This window comes from Panicum virgatum, chromosome 8N (assembly GCF_016808335.1).
Source record: "Panicum virgatum strain AP13 chromosome 8N, P.virgatum_v5, whole genome shotgun sequence".
Classification (NCBI taxonomy): domain Eukaryota; kingdom Viridiplantae; phylum Streptophyta; class Magnoliopsida; order Poales; family Poaceae; genus Panicum; species Panicum virgatum.
The window spans coordinates 43,899,717-43,913,349 of record NC_053152.1 but is presented as its reverse complement, the minus strand read 5'-3'; the positions used below and the strand labels follow the sequence as shown (position 1 = coordinate 43,913,349).

Genomic DNA, 13,633 nt, shown 5'->3' with positions numbered 1-13,633 from the left:
TATATCTCTGACATGTATATTCTATATAAATAGCACAGGAAGCTCAGTACAAGTATCCTATATATTGAGGTTTATTCATACTCTCATATGGTAAAAAGTTTGTGCCCCTCCTGAGCTGGTGCCTTCATATTCTTCCACATCTCATACATACCCCTGAGGAGATCGATCAACAAGACCTCTACCGTGGCTGCACAGCCTTTAGTTAACACACGCCTTTTATATTCAGTTCACCCTATAATATTTGAGATTCCTTTATGCCAAGAATAATAATATAAATGAAGAAAGCTCAGCATGCGGCGTCCACTCAAGTGGGTCAAGAATATAAAAAGCTGACGGAAAAGTTCCTTTCACCAGCAGCACGAATCAGGCATGTTACTAGAAAGACGAATGATATTACTATAGCTCCAGACCACCTAGAGCCCCTGGTCTTCTACTTCTCCCCAGTCACCTTCTTAGCCAGAATGGTGAGCGCTTGCCCACTCTCTCTAATTTCCTCCATGCTAACCTGATCCTGGTCGGCTCCAGATCTTGCCTTTCGAGCTGTATAGTTCTTGATTTATTTTTCTAGCCTGGATTTCAACTTGTTTTTCAGTTTGTTTTTTATGTGGATCCCTTCTTAATGTTTCGTTGGGGATTCCTCAAGTTTTGTTATTGCTTTACCAGTGGATTTTTTGGAGCAAACTCTGGCTAGCTAGCTTCTCTCTTTTTTTTTTGAGATAATCGAATTTATGAAAGTTATATTGATCTGAAGTGCATCTAGGCCGATAGATGTAATGGTAAGTTTCGGTGATTAATGACAACCGTATGCGACTAACGTGTGTTTTGAAGGAAAAATTAATGATTAATTTAGTCTCATATGAAATGCGAAAAGAGACCCCTCAATTCGGAACAACCATGCGTACCAAGGACTCAATTCTAAAGGTTAAGGACCTTTCTAGTCTCAAGTGTCACAAGGAGATGAAGGACACTTGATTTAGATAGGGTTTATAATTTTTAGTTCTTGACCGTACTATTAAGAGGGGTTCATGAGTTAGTAGCTTGATCAAAATTGAGTTGGCCTTAGAAATCATGCACACTCGCTCAAAAACAGCCCAAGATGGTCAATAGAAGTCAACACAACACTTGGAAGAAGAAACAATCGAAGTTACAATCGAATCCAAGTCAATTCAGCTGAAAACAATAAAAAATAGCAGCACCGGTTGAACCGGTGCCCTAGCGTCGGAGCATCCGATGCTTGGCGGAAGGACCGATGCCCTGTCGGTCTATCTTCTCTGGATGAAGGCAGGAATCAAGTCAAGAACTCTATAGCACCGGTTGAACTGACGGTTCAGAATCAAAGCACCGGTGCATTAGATGTGCCTTGTTCCAGAGAGCATGTTTGGTGGACTTTAACTTCTTTTCAGCACCGGTTGAACCGACGGTTCAGAATCAAAGCACCGGTGCATTAGACGTCCTATGTTCCAGAGAGCTTGTTTGTGTTGATCAGTGAAACTCTTCAGCACCGGTTGAACCGATGCCCCTACGGAGCATGCACCGGTGCATTGACGCAAGCCTGGATACTGTGTCAGAACCCCAACGACTACAATTTGGACACAGAGAGACCGGTTGAACCGACGCCTCAAATCTGACACCCATCGGTTCTTCCGGTGCTCACGGTTTTTCTGCAGTGGACTTCCAACGGCTATGTAACTCTTTCCACTCTATATAAGGGCACCCCATGGCTCATTTCAGTTGCCTTTGACACCCTGAATACTTAAGGCCACCCTTGTGAAGAAGACAAAGTGCTTTGAGCAAACAAGAGAAGATCTAGCAATTTGTTTGCGCTTCAACCTTGAAGAATCCATCCTTTGCAAGTGTAGCAAGTGTGCTTGAGCTAGGGCCAACTGAGTGTAGGTCAAGTGAAGGCTTAAGAGCTTGTTACTCTTGGTGTTTGACGGCACCTAGCCGGTCTTGGTGATCGGGAGGTTCTTGGTGAGCTCTTGGTGTTTATGGGAGCCCCAAGACAAGAAGATTGTGTACGGTGTGAAGCTCGCCGTTCCGGAGATGGAGAAAGAGCATTCTTAGTGATCACTTGCTCCTTGGTGAAGCAAGGGAGCTATACCCTTGTGTGGGTGCTCCAACGTGGATTAGGGGGAAGCGTCAACTCCTCGATACCACGGGAAAAAATCCGGTTGTCTCGTGTCTCTTACTTTTATTTCAAGCAATTAAATCCTTTTGTTGTTACTCTTGTCTTTGATTGCTTGTAGTTTGACTAGGACAACTTGCATGGTAGTGTGATCTTTTACTTAGGTTTTGATCTTGCTAGTGTGATATCTTTTAGGCAACATGATCATGATAGTGTGTTTACCTACCTAAGGACCTTGTGCTAACATGCTCTAGTGACTTAGGTTTCAAATTTATAGATTGGGCAATACTAGTCTAGGTTAAGGACTTGATAGAAATTTGAAAAAGTCTCAATTCAACCCCCCTTCTTGGGCCACGATCCTTACAATTGGTATCAGAGCAAGGGCTCTCTTTTTAGGCTTAAAATCCTAGAGTATGGCCGGGGGAAGTGGTGGTCCACCCAAGCTCGATGGGAGACACTATGCTTATTGGAAAGCTCGCATGGCGGGTTACCTTGAGACTATTAATCCCATGGCTTGGGCGGTCACGGAAAAACCTATTGTTGGTCCGTGGAATGAAGATCAAGTCAAATATGGTGCTAGAGCAAAGAATGCTTTGTTTGATGCTCTTAGTGAGATCTTTGCTCGTGTTCACAACAAAAAGACCGCTCATGAAATTTGGAAAGCACTTGAAGCTATTTATGTAGGTTCTAAAAAGATTCGTGAAGAAAAATATCAAGTGCTTAAGGAAAAACTAAATGAATTCAAAATGCTTCAAAATGAATTGGTTGAACAAATGTATGCTCGATTGAATGTGCTTATTGAGGACATTAACGCTCTTGATATTTCTCCTTTGTCTACTAGTGATCACCTCATTGCTCTATGAGAAGGATCTTGAAACACTTGATGTGAGTGATGTTGTTGGGAAGATTCGGTCTCATGATATGTTCCTCTTGGGAGAAGTTGATCCACCGCAAGACAAGAGAGATCTTGCACTCAAAGCTAAAAGTGATCATAAGTCCAAGAAAAAGAACAAGTGCAAAGCTCCATCACCAAGCTCAAGCGAAGATGAAGCTAACGAAGATTCAAGTGATGAAGATGGTGATGTTGAGCTAGCACTTCTCAGGAGGAAGACCTCCAAGATGATGTCAAGGTTGAACAAGAGAGGGTACAACTATGACCCCAAGAAAAACAAGTTTCGTACCCGGAAGAGTAAGGACAATGTCAAGAAAGTTTGTTATAATTGTGGCAAATATGGTCATCTCTCGTATGATTGTCCGGAGCCTTCAAAGCCCAACAAGAAACAAGAAGATGTTGACAATCAATACAAGACTTCACAGAAAAGTCATGAGAAGAAGGACCATAAGAAGAAAGGGTCTTTCACAAGAAAAGAGAAGGTCAAGGCCTTCCTTGGAGAATGGATCACGGATGGTGAATCCTCAAATGATGACTCAAGTGATGAAGAATCCAAGAAAAAGATTGTGGGGATTGCCATGCATGATGATGAAGATGTTGGTGATGAGGCACCTCTACCTCCACCACCCATGTGCTTCATGGCAAGATGTAACTCCAAGGTGAGTGATGATGAAGACTCCTCTAGTGATGAAAGTGAACATTGCTTATCTCCTAATGAAGTGCAAAACATCCTAGAAGAGTACCAACAAGTGATCAAGAAGTACAAATCAAAATGTAAAGTTCTTGAAATTGAATATGCCAAGCTTAAGGCCTCAAATAATGAGTTGATTGTTAGGCATAATGAGCTAGTAGAAACTCATGATACAAACATTGTTCCTAGCAAGCAACTTAAAGAGGAGCATGACAAGCTACTTGTTAAGCATGATGAATTGAATGTTAAATATGAGGAAGTAGTTGTGCTTAACAAGTCACTTACTTCATGCAACAAGAAGCTTAAGCTTGATTATGCTAACTTAAATATAAAATATCAAGAACTTGACCTTGCCTTTGATGCTTTGGATGAATAACTAAAAGAAACTCAAAAGAAAGTCATCAAAGTCAATATAGCTACTTCTTGTGATGATCTTGTGGAGTTGCCTCACCCTATTACTTGTCATTATGCTTCTCCTTCTTGTTCAAAGACTAACCATGATAGGGAGAAACAACTTGAGGAGGAACTTGAAAGCATGACTAAATGCGTGTTCAATGTGACAAGAGGAGAATACTTGCATAAAGAGATTCTCTTCCACAATGCAAGGCACTTTGGGACAAATGGACTTGCATCATTTCCCAACCCTCCGGAAAATTGTCCCAAGTCGCCGGAGCTCATGGCATGTTTCAACAAGGAAGTTGGCTCATATTGTCAACATTGTCAAGTCACCAGGCATCACACAAGGGAGTGTCCAATTCCCACTCATCCACCTCCTACCTTGCCTCCTAATTACAAGTCTCAATTCAATGAAAATCATTTCTTGTTAAGTAAGCTTAAAAGTGGTAAGGTTAAGGCAAAGTTTATTGACACTCAAATTAAGGGAAAGCTACCACGCCAACTATGGGTTCCTAAAGCTTTAGTAACTCATGTCAAAGGACCCAAACTTGCGTGGGTTCCCAAACCTCAAAAGTGATTCATTTGTGTGTAGGTGAACTACAAAGCCGGTGGCAAGCATTGGGTGCTTGATAGCGGATGTACACAACACATGACCGGCTATGTAAAGATGTTCACCTCACTAGATGAAGATGTGGGCGATTATGAACATGTCACCTTTAGTGACAACTCAAAAGGAAAAGTGGTAGGTTTGGGTAAGGTAGCCATTACCAAGGATCTCTCTATTTCTAATGTGTTGCTTGTTGAGTCGGTTAGTTTCAATTTGTTATCTATTGCTCAACTTTGTGATTTAGGACTAATATGCACCTTTAGTGATAGTGAGGTTATAGTAACAAGCAAGGAGGACAAGAGTTTAATATTCAAAGGATTTCGACATGGTAACATTTACCTTGTTGATTTCTAATCTAATGATGCAAGCTTGGCGACATGTCTCTTCTCCAAGAACTCCATGGGTTGGCTTTGGCATCGCCGCATTGCTCATATTGGCATGAGCCAACTCAAGAAGGCCTTCAAACGAGGTATGGTGGTTGGTGTTAAAGATGTTACATTTGACAAAAACAAATTATGTAGTGCTTGTCAAGCTGGGAAGCAATTTGCATCATCACATCCCATGAAGGCTTATTTGTCAACATCAAGAAGCTTGGAGCTACTACACATGGATCTCTTTGGGCCAACCACCTACAAAAGTCTTGGCGGTAATCTCTATTGTCTTGTAATTGTTGATGATTATTCTAGATATACTTGGACTTTCTTTTTAGAGGACAAGAGCAAGACTATGGGGATCTTCAAGATTTTTGTCAAGCAAGCTCAAAATGAATTTGAGTCAAGTGTTGTGAAGGTCCAGAGTGACAATGGCACGGAGTTTAGGAACACTTAAGTAGAAGAGCTTTGCAACGATTTGGGGATCAAGCATGAGTTTTCATCAACATATACACCCCAACAAAACGGAGTGGTGGAGAGGAAGAACAAGACATTGATCACTCTTGCAAGAGCAATGTTGGATGACTATAGCATCTCACAAAGATTTTGGGCGGAAGCCATCAACACCGCATGCCATGCATCCAACCGAGTTTATCTTCACCGCTTCTTGGGAAAGACACCCTATGAGCTTCTCATTGGGAGGAAGCCCAACATCTCCTACTTCCGGGTGTTTGGTTGCAAATGCTACATCTTCAAGAAAAGGAAGCACCTAGGCAAGTTTGAAAGTAGATGTGATGTTGGTTTTCTTATTGGTTATTCATCAAACTCCAAAGCATATCGAGTATTCAATAGTGCTACAAGCAAGATTGAAGAAACTTGTGATGTGGAGTTTGATGAGACTAATGGCTCCCAAGGGGAAGTTTTCTCTTGTGATGATGTAGGTGATGAACCACTTCGAGAAGTCATGAAGAACATCACTATTGGGCAAGTCAAGCCAAAGGAGGAGGTAGAAGAGCTACAAGCCTCATCCACTCAAGTTGAAGTCACTTCCAAGGATGACTCAAAGGATGAAGACAAGTCTACATCATCACATCACCATGATGAGTCATCCGATGAAGAAGATGATGCCTCACCTCCTTTTCATGATGTCCAAGATGAACAAATGGTTGAAGAGCAACTTCCATTTGATGACACGCACATCACAAGTGAACAAGCCCAAGCTCAAGATCAAGATGACGAAACACTAGAAGAATCAACGTCTCAAGCACAAGAGAGGCATACAAGAACTTCAAGGAATCATCCCATTGACTTGATCATGGGCAATCCCTCCGGTGGAGTAAGAACTCGTAGACGTCAATATGCCTCCTTTTGTGAACATTACTCTTTTGTTTCTTGCTTGGAACCCACAAATATAGATGAAGCTCTTGAGGACCCGGATTGGGTGATGGCCATGCAAGAAGAGCTCAACAACTTTACCCGCAATGAAGTTTGGGTTCTTGAAGAACGTCCTCAAGACAAGAATATCATTGGTACTAAGTGGGTCTTCCGCAACAAACAAGATGAACATGGTGTAGTGATTTGCAACAAGGCAAGACTTGTGGCAAAGGGCTTTGCACAAGTTGAAGGGTTGGACTTTGGTGAAACTTTTGCCCCCGTTGCAAGACTTGAAGCCATTCGTATCCTTTTAGCGTACGATTCACATCATAACATGAAACTCTTTCAAATGGATGTGAAGAGTGCGTTCTTAAATGGCATGATTAATGAGTTGGTGTTTGTTGAACAACCTCCTGGGTTTGAGGACCCTAGATATCCTAATCATGTTTATAGGTTGCACAAGGCGCTCTACGGGCTCAAGCAAGCGCCAAGGGCTTGGTATGAATGCCTTCGTGACTTTCTTCTCAACAAAGGCTTCAAGATCGGGAGGGTGGATACAACTCTATTCACAAGAATCATCAATGAAGAACTATTTGTATGTCAAATTTATGTTGATGATATCATTTTTGGTTCAACTAACCCCACTCTTTGCAAAGAATTTGGAGAAATGATGGCTAGGGAATTTGAGATGTCCATGATCGGTGAGCTCAATTTCTTCCTTGGATTTCAAATCAAGCAATTGAAGGAAGGGACTTTCATCCATCAAGAAAAGTATACAAAAGATATACTCAAGAAATTCAAGATGGATGATTGGAAGCTGATCAAGACTCCAATGCCAACTAATGGACATCTTGACTTGGATGAGGGAGGTAAATCGGTTGACCAAACTCTCTATTGTTCTATGATTGGGTCGCTTCTTTACCTAACCGCATCTAGGCCCGATATCATGTTTAGCGTATGCATGTGTGCCCGCTTTCAAGCTAATCCTAAGGAATCACACATTAGTGCCGTTAAGAGGATCCTTAGATATCTCAAGCATACGCCTAGCATAGGCTTGTGATACCCCAAATGCGCTAGTTTTACACTCTTGGGATACTCGGATTCGGACTTTGCCGGATGTCGTGTGGATCGCAAGAGTACTTCAGGCGGGTGCCACTTGCTAGGGCGTTCCTTAGTCTCTTGGTCATCTAAGAAGCAAAATTCCGTGGCCTTGTCAACCGCGGAGGCGGAATACATTGCCGCCGGGGCTTGTTGTGCTCAAATCCTCTACATGAAGCAAAGCCTCTTGGACTATGGTGTAGTATTAGATAGGATCCCGCTCCTTTGTGATAACGAGAGTGCCGTTAAAATTGCTAATAACCCGGTTCAACACTCTCGCACCAAGCACATAGATATTCGTCATCACTTTCTAAGAGATCATGTGGCAAGGAATGATATACTACTTTGTGGTGTTCGTTCCGAAGATCAATTGGCGGATATCTTCACCAAACCTCTAGATGAGAGCACCTTTTGTAGGTTGCGAAGTGAGCTTAACATTTTAGATGCTTCTAACGTCATATAAATGCCTTGTCATATAGATGCATTTCATATGTACATGTGCTAGGGGCTTGTCTAACCTTGTCAAGATAGTGATGAACATGGGTCTTGCATGAGCCGGTGGTATTTGTTTCGCTCATGGCATGAAGAATGGTTCATCATGAAGAAGCTTGCCAAGGGTTCAAACTTGACAAGATAGATTTAAATTTTTGCAATGCATGTGCTTGTCATATAGAATGCATCCATGTTTGATTTCTCGCTTTGCTTTGGCATTGCATCACGTTAGTAGCATCACAAGGGAGCAAATCACACTTCGAGAAAGATATTCATGCTAAATATGATATATCATCTCCACAAGAGTGATAAGATCAATATTGCGCTTTCATGCCTATTGAGTCATGTCCTATCGAACTTAAAGTTTCTATCTCTAAGTTCATAGGCAAAGTGGCTCATACATTTGGTTTTGTGTTTAAACCTCGCTTGGTTCTTAATTTGCCTATGTTAATGTAAAAGCTTGCGAGCACTTAGTATGAGTGTTTGAGGGGTGAGGTTGTCTCTCGAAAATGGTCCAAATTGAGTGTTTATGGCTGTGGTTTCGTTAATTTGGATCAGAAGTAGAGTTTGTAGTTCAGCAGAAAATTTCCTTAACCACCGGTTAAACCGACGCCTTGTTTTTCACTGCATCGGTTCAACCGGTGCTTAAGTCTTCATGGCTCGGTTTTCTGCATCGTCTCTGGAACAAACTCCGTCCGTTAAACCGATGGCCACCGGTGCATCCGATGGTTGACGGATGAACCGAAGCCTTTGCATCGGTTCAACCAGTGCTAGTGCGTGGAGTAATGGCCTTTGCAGAGTCTCTGGACCTTACGCCTGCCAATACACTGACGCCCGTCGGATGTTCCGATGCCTCAGTGGCGGATCTTCCGGTGACCCTGTTGACTTCGTTTTCAATTTCGTTTAGATCTGGTCAACATTGCTCCGATGGTTACACCGATGCTTTATTCTCTGAACCGTCGGTCTTTCCGGTGCTTAGGTTTTAAGGGCCCGCGCTCTTCTTTTCCCCTGTCTGCTTGCGGGCCCGGCTCGTCAGTCTCCCAAATCTTTTCTTCCTCCACGAGAACCGCCGCGCCCGGACTCCCGCTCCACCGCCCGTACGCCGCCGCCACCGCGCCCGTGCTCTCCACTCCAAGCCGCCGCTGCCACCGCGCCCGTGCTCTCCACTCCCGCCGCCGCAGCTACTCCACTGCGCCGCCGCCCGTGCACGCCCACACACCGCGCGTATGCTGCTCCTGCGCTGCTGCTCCGCAGCCGCTCGCGCACCCACGCGCCGCCGCTCATCGCCGCCGACGGCCTCTCTCCAAGCGCCAGCAAGCCTCCTCCACGCAGTGCTGCTCCACTCCTTCTCCCACGCACGAGTTTTCAAGCCTGATTTGAGTTCCCTCCACCCTTGTTTCGAGTGCACACCAGGTGTTCGAGGAATTGGCTCTTAGGCTGTTTCGTCGATTTCTTTCCTGATTTGCAAGGGTATGGCCTACACACTCTTTGGCATGTGAAGTCCTTTTGGTACATCATCCTTTACACACATGCACATTTACACACACACACCCTTTCTTGTTTCTGCAAATCCCTTTTTAGTGTGATGTGTCGACGAATATCCACTAGATTTTGTGCTTTAGGCTCAAATCAATTTCATGTTATGCTTCTATGTCAGATGGCTGGTGACAAGAAGGGCAAGGGTAAGATGGTTGTGCAAAAAAAGAAGAAGCGCACCCGTGAGGACCGCGAGCGAGAGCAGGCAGAGGCAGTTGCAGATGCTGCAGACAAACAGGGATCACTTCGGATAAGGGATCCTCAGACTCAGGGGGAGCCACAGCAGCAGTTACGTCGCTCAGGACATACTCAGACAGCTCAGACCACACCTGAGTCCCGCTCACGTCCACGGACTCGAGGTGGTGGCACTCAGAGGGGAGCAGGTCATGCACAGCAGCAGCACACCGACAGTCAGACTCAAACAGGAGGTCAGGACAGTGGTGAGGAGCTGCCCGAGGTTGAGCTATTTGATCTCAGGGGTATTCCAGGACCTAGGGTCAAGAGACTGAGATATGTCACCCCGGAGCAGTGGTTTCCCGAGCAGAGAGACGTTGGAGTTGATCGTCGCTTTTACACTATGCTTCAGGAGTCTTTTTACCACACCTACTGCCAGTTGGATATCAAGATCAATGAGCACAAGATGCTCCACTGGGTGGCTATGCGTGTAGCAGCAGGTGGGACTCCAGTGCTTCCTCTCTTCGAGAGATATGTTGGATTGCCTGCTCTACTCAGTGAGAGGTCCAGATACATTCGAGAGTGGGTTCGAGTCTTCTACGCCACTCTGTTTATTGAGGAGGACCGACAGTTTATTGACTTCATGTTCCAGGAGAGGCACTATCGTTTGACCCGAGCACGACTGGCTACCCTGCTTGGAGTTCAGATTGCCGAGGAGCCACACTTCGTGCACTATCAGGCTTATGGCAGCACGGTGCCTCCTCGTCGTCCTCATGAGTCTCACGTACCATCTGACGAGGAGATCAGTGTTCTCTTTCAGCAGTCCTTCCTGCCTGGCACACCGAGGACTCCGGACAGGCTGACTCACGTGGCACACTCTATCCACCTAGCTCTGAGGAAGAGTCTGCTGTTCCGGATTGGATACAACGAGGGGATTACAGCTCTACAGCAGTGGCTTTTATTGTACATCATGACAGGTCGTGACTTTGACCTAGTCGACTTCTTTATCTGCGTGCTAGAGGACGTGATTCTGGATGGGATGACAGTTCACCGTCACCATCCTTTTGCTCATTGGATCTGCTGGATTCTTGCTCAGCTCAGTCAGAATGAGCATATGGATGAGCTGGAGCACTCGAGGACACACTTCAGTTTTTACTCACCTGCTACTCCTCGAGACAGTCGTCGTGGCTCGAGAGGCCAGTGCAGGGCACAGCAGATTCTAGGTGAGCGTATCTTGGCTGAGGGCAGAGTTGCAGATGATCCGACAGCAGCCGAGGACGCTTCACTAGCAGCAGAGGCCCAGCTCCCACACTACCTGATCACAGACTCAGAGGACTCGGAGGATGACGAGGATTTCATTCCCACTATTACTATTCCTCGAGGTGCTCATGACGATGAGGCAGGATCCTCCGGTGCAGCACGAGCCCCTGCTCCTCCAGTTACCACTGCACAGGTCACACAGCCAGACTCTCTTGCAGCTATACTTACTCGGCTCTCTGACCAGTAGAACCGGTTTGCTGCAGCTCAACTGAGCATGCAAGCCGAGCAGGCTCGCCAGCAGGAGGCCCAGACACTTGTTCTTGAGGCCATTCGGTAGCAGCAGGAGGCCATGAGGTTACAGCTTCAGCAGCAGTCCCAGATCCAGCAGCAGATGTTCACTTTATTCTCAGGATGCTTCGGTCAGCTGTACCGTAACACTGGACTGCCTGAGCCTCAGCTCCCTACACCCCAGCAGCTCCAGTTCGACCCCACTGCTTTCGCTCCTCCTGTTGGCGGTTTTGTGCAGACACCCTTGTCATCCTTCCCGATGTCACCATTTCTTCAGACCGGGTTGTTTGCCAGTCCTGTTCCTACTGCTGCTCCGGCTCCTGCTCCACAGCCTAGTGTTTGGACTGCCAAGCAGCGTGCAGAGTTTCTTAGGAAGCAGCAGATCCTACACCAGCTCCAGCACCCCTCGGCTCAGTCTCTCACTTTCAAGTCACCTTCACAGCCTGAGGTGCTCCGTCCGTCCGTCGTGCGCCCCACTCAGCCAGACCTGACTCCCATCACGTCTGCTCCTCTAACGGACTCCACGATCGTCGCCGAGCCAGTTACTACCGCTACTCCAGCTACTTCTGCTGCTCCGACGACTCCGATCGAGCAGAAGTCCTCTTCAGTCGACGACGACTGGACGGACGACGACGCCGACGACTCCGCCGCTCAGTTTTCCACCGGACCCAGCAGGAAGACCCCGCCTTCTCCAGCTCAGGATTAGATCACCTTTCTTTTTGATGCTTTGTTGCCAAAGGGGGAGATAGATAGGGGGAGTAGAGATAGGGGGAGCTTAGTGGTTTGTGGCGTGATTGGATCTTCATGGTTTTTGTGTATGGACATGTTATTTGGATATTGTGTATGCTCTGTGTTGACATGTCCCTACATGTGCTTTATTTCGAGTAATGCATGCTTGTTTATTGCTTTCAATTTCTTATAGTATGTATCTCTACTTTGTGTTGTCATCAATCACCAAAAAGGGGGAGATTGAAGTGCATCTAGGCCGATAGATGTAATGGTATGTTTCGGTGATTAATGACAACCGTATGCGACTAACGTGTGTTTTGAAGGAAAAATTAATAATTAATTTAGTCTCATATGAAATGCGAAAAGAGACCCCTCAATTCGGAACAACCATGCATACCAAGGACTCAATTCTAAAGGTTAAGGACCTTTCTAGTCTCAAGTGTCACAAGGAGATGAAGGACACTTGATTTAGATAGGGTTTATAATTTTTAGTTCTTGACCGTACTATTAAGAGGGGTTCATGAGTTAGTAGCTTGATCAAAATTGAGTTGGCCTTAGAAATCATGCACACTCGCACAAAAATAGCCCAAGATGGTCAATAGAAGTCAACACAACACTTGGAAGAAGAAACAATCGAAGTTACATTCGAATCCAAGTCAATTCAGCTGAAAACAATGAAAAACAGCAGCACCGGTTGAACCGGTGCCCTAGCGTCGGAGCATCCGATGCTTGGCGGAAGGACCGATGCCCTGTCGGTCTATCTTCTCTGGATGAAGGCAGGAATCAAGTCAAGAACTCTATAGCACCGGTTGAACCGACGGTTCAGAATCAAAGCACCGGTGCATTAGATGTGCCTTGTTCCAGAGAGCATGTTTGGTGGACTTCAACTTCTCTTCAGCACCGGTTGAACCGACGGTTCAGAATCAAAGCACCGGTGCATTAGACGTCCTATGTTCCAGAGAGCTTGTTTGTGTTGATCAGTGAAACTCTTCAGCACCGGTTGAACCGATGCCCCTACGGAGCATGCACCGGTGCATTGACGCAAGCCTGGATACTGTGTCAGAACCCCAACGGCTACAATTTGGACACAGAGAGACCGGTTGAACCGACGCCTCAAATCTGACACCCATCGGTTCTTCCGGTGCTCACGGTTTTTCTGCAGTGGACTTCCAACGGCTATGTAACTCCTTCCACTCTATATAAGGGCACCCCATGGCTCATTTCAGTTGCCTTTGACACCCTGAATACTTAAGGCCACCCTTGTGAAGAAGAGAAAGTGCTTTGAGCAAACAAGAGAAGATCTAGCAATTTGTTTGTGCTTCAACCTTGAAGAATCCATCCTTTGCAAGTGTAGCAAGTGTGCTTGAGCTTGGGCCAACTGTGTGTAGGTCAAGTGAAGGCTTAGGAGCTTGTTACTCTTGGTGTTTGACGGCACCTAGCCGGTCTTGGTGATCGGGAGGTTCTTGGTGAGCTCTTGGTGTTTGTGGGAGCCCCAAGACAAGAAGATTGTGTACGGTGTGAAGCTCGCCGTTCCGGAGATGGAGAAAGAGCATTCTTAGTGATCACTTGCTCCTTGGTGAAGCAAGGGAGCTATACCCTT

The 13,633-nt window shown here is 45.6% G+C and overlaps 1 protein-coding gene across 6 annotated transcripts in view; it reads left to right on the top strand.

Moving 5' to 3' along the window:
• The first annotated feature begins 311 nt into the window (after positions 1–311).
• Positions 312–13,633, top strand: part of LOC120686469 — a 34,544-nt gene continuing 21,222 nt past the window's right edge. For 4 of the 6 annotated variants that reach the window (XM_039968697.1, XM_039968696.1, XM_039968691.1 and 1 more), the window contains exon 1: positions 312–464. The gene's annotated coding sequence lies outside the window, so the exon portion shown is untranslated. Of the gene's footprint in view, positions 543–13,633 lie in introns of all 6 variants that reach the window. The other 2 variants (XM_039968694.1, XM_039968695.1) reach the window with 2 other exon arrangements.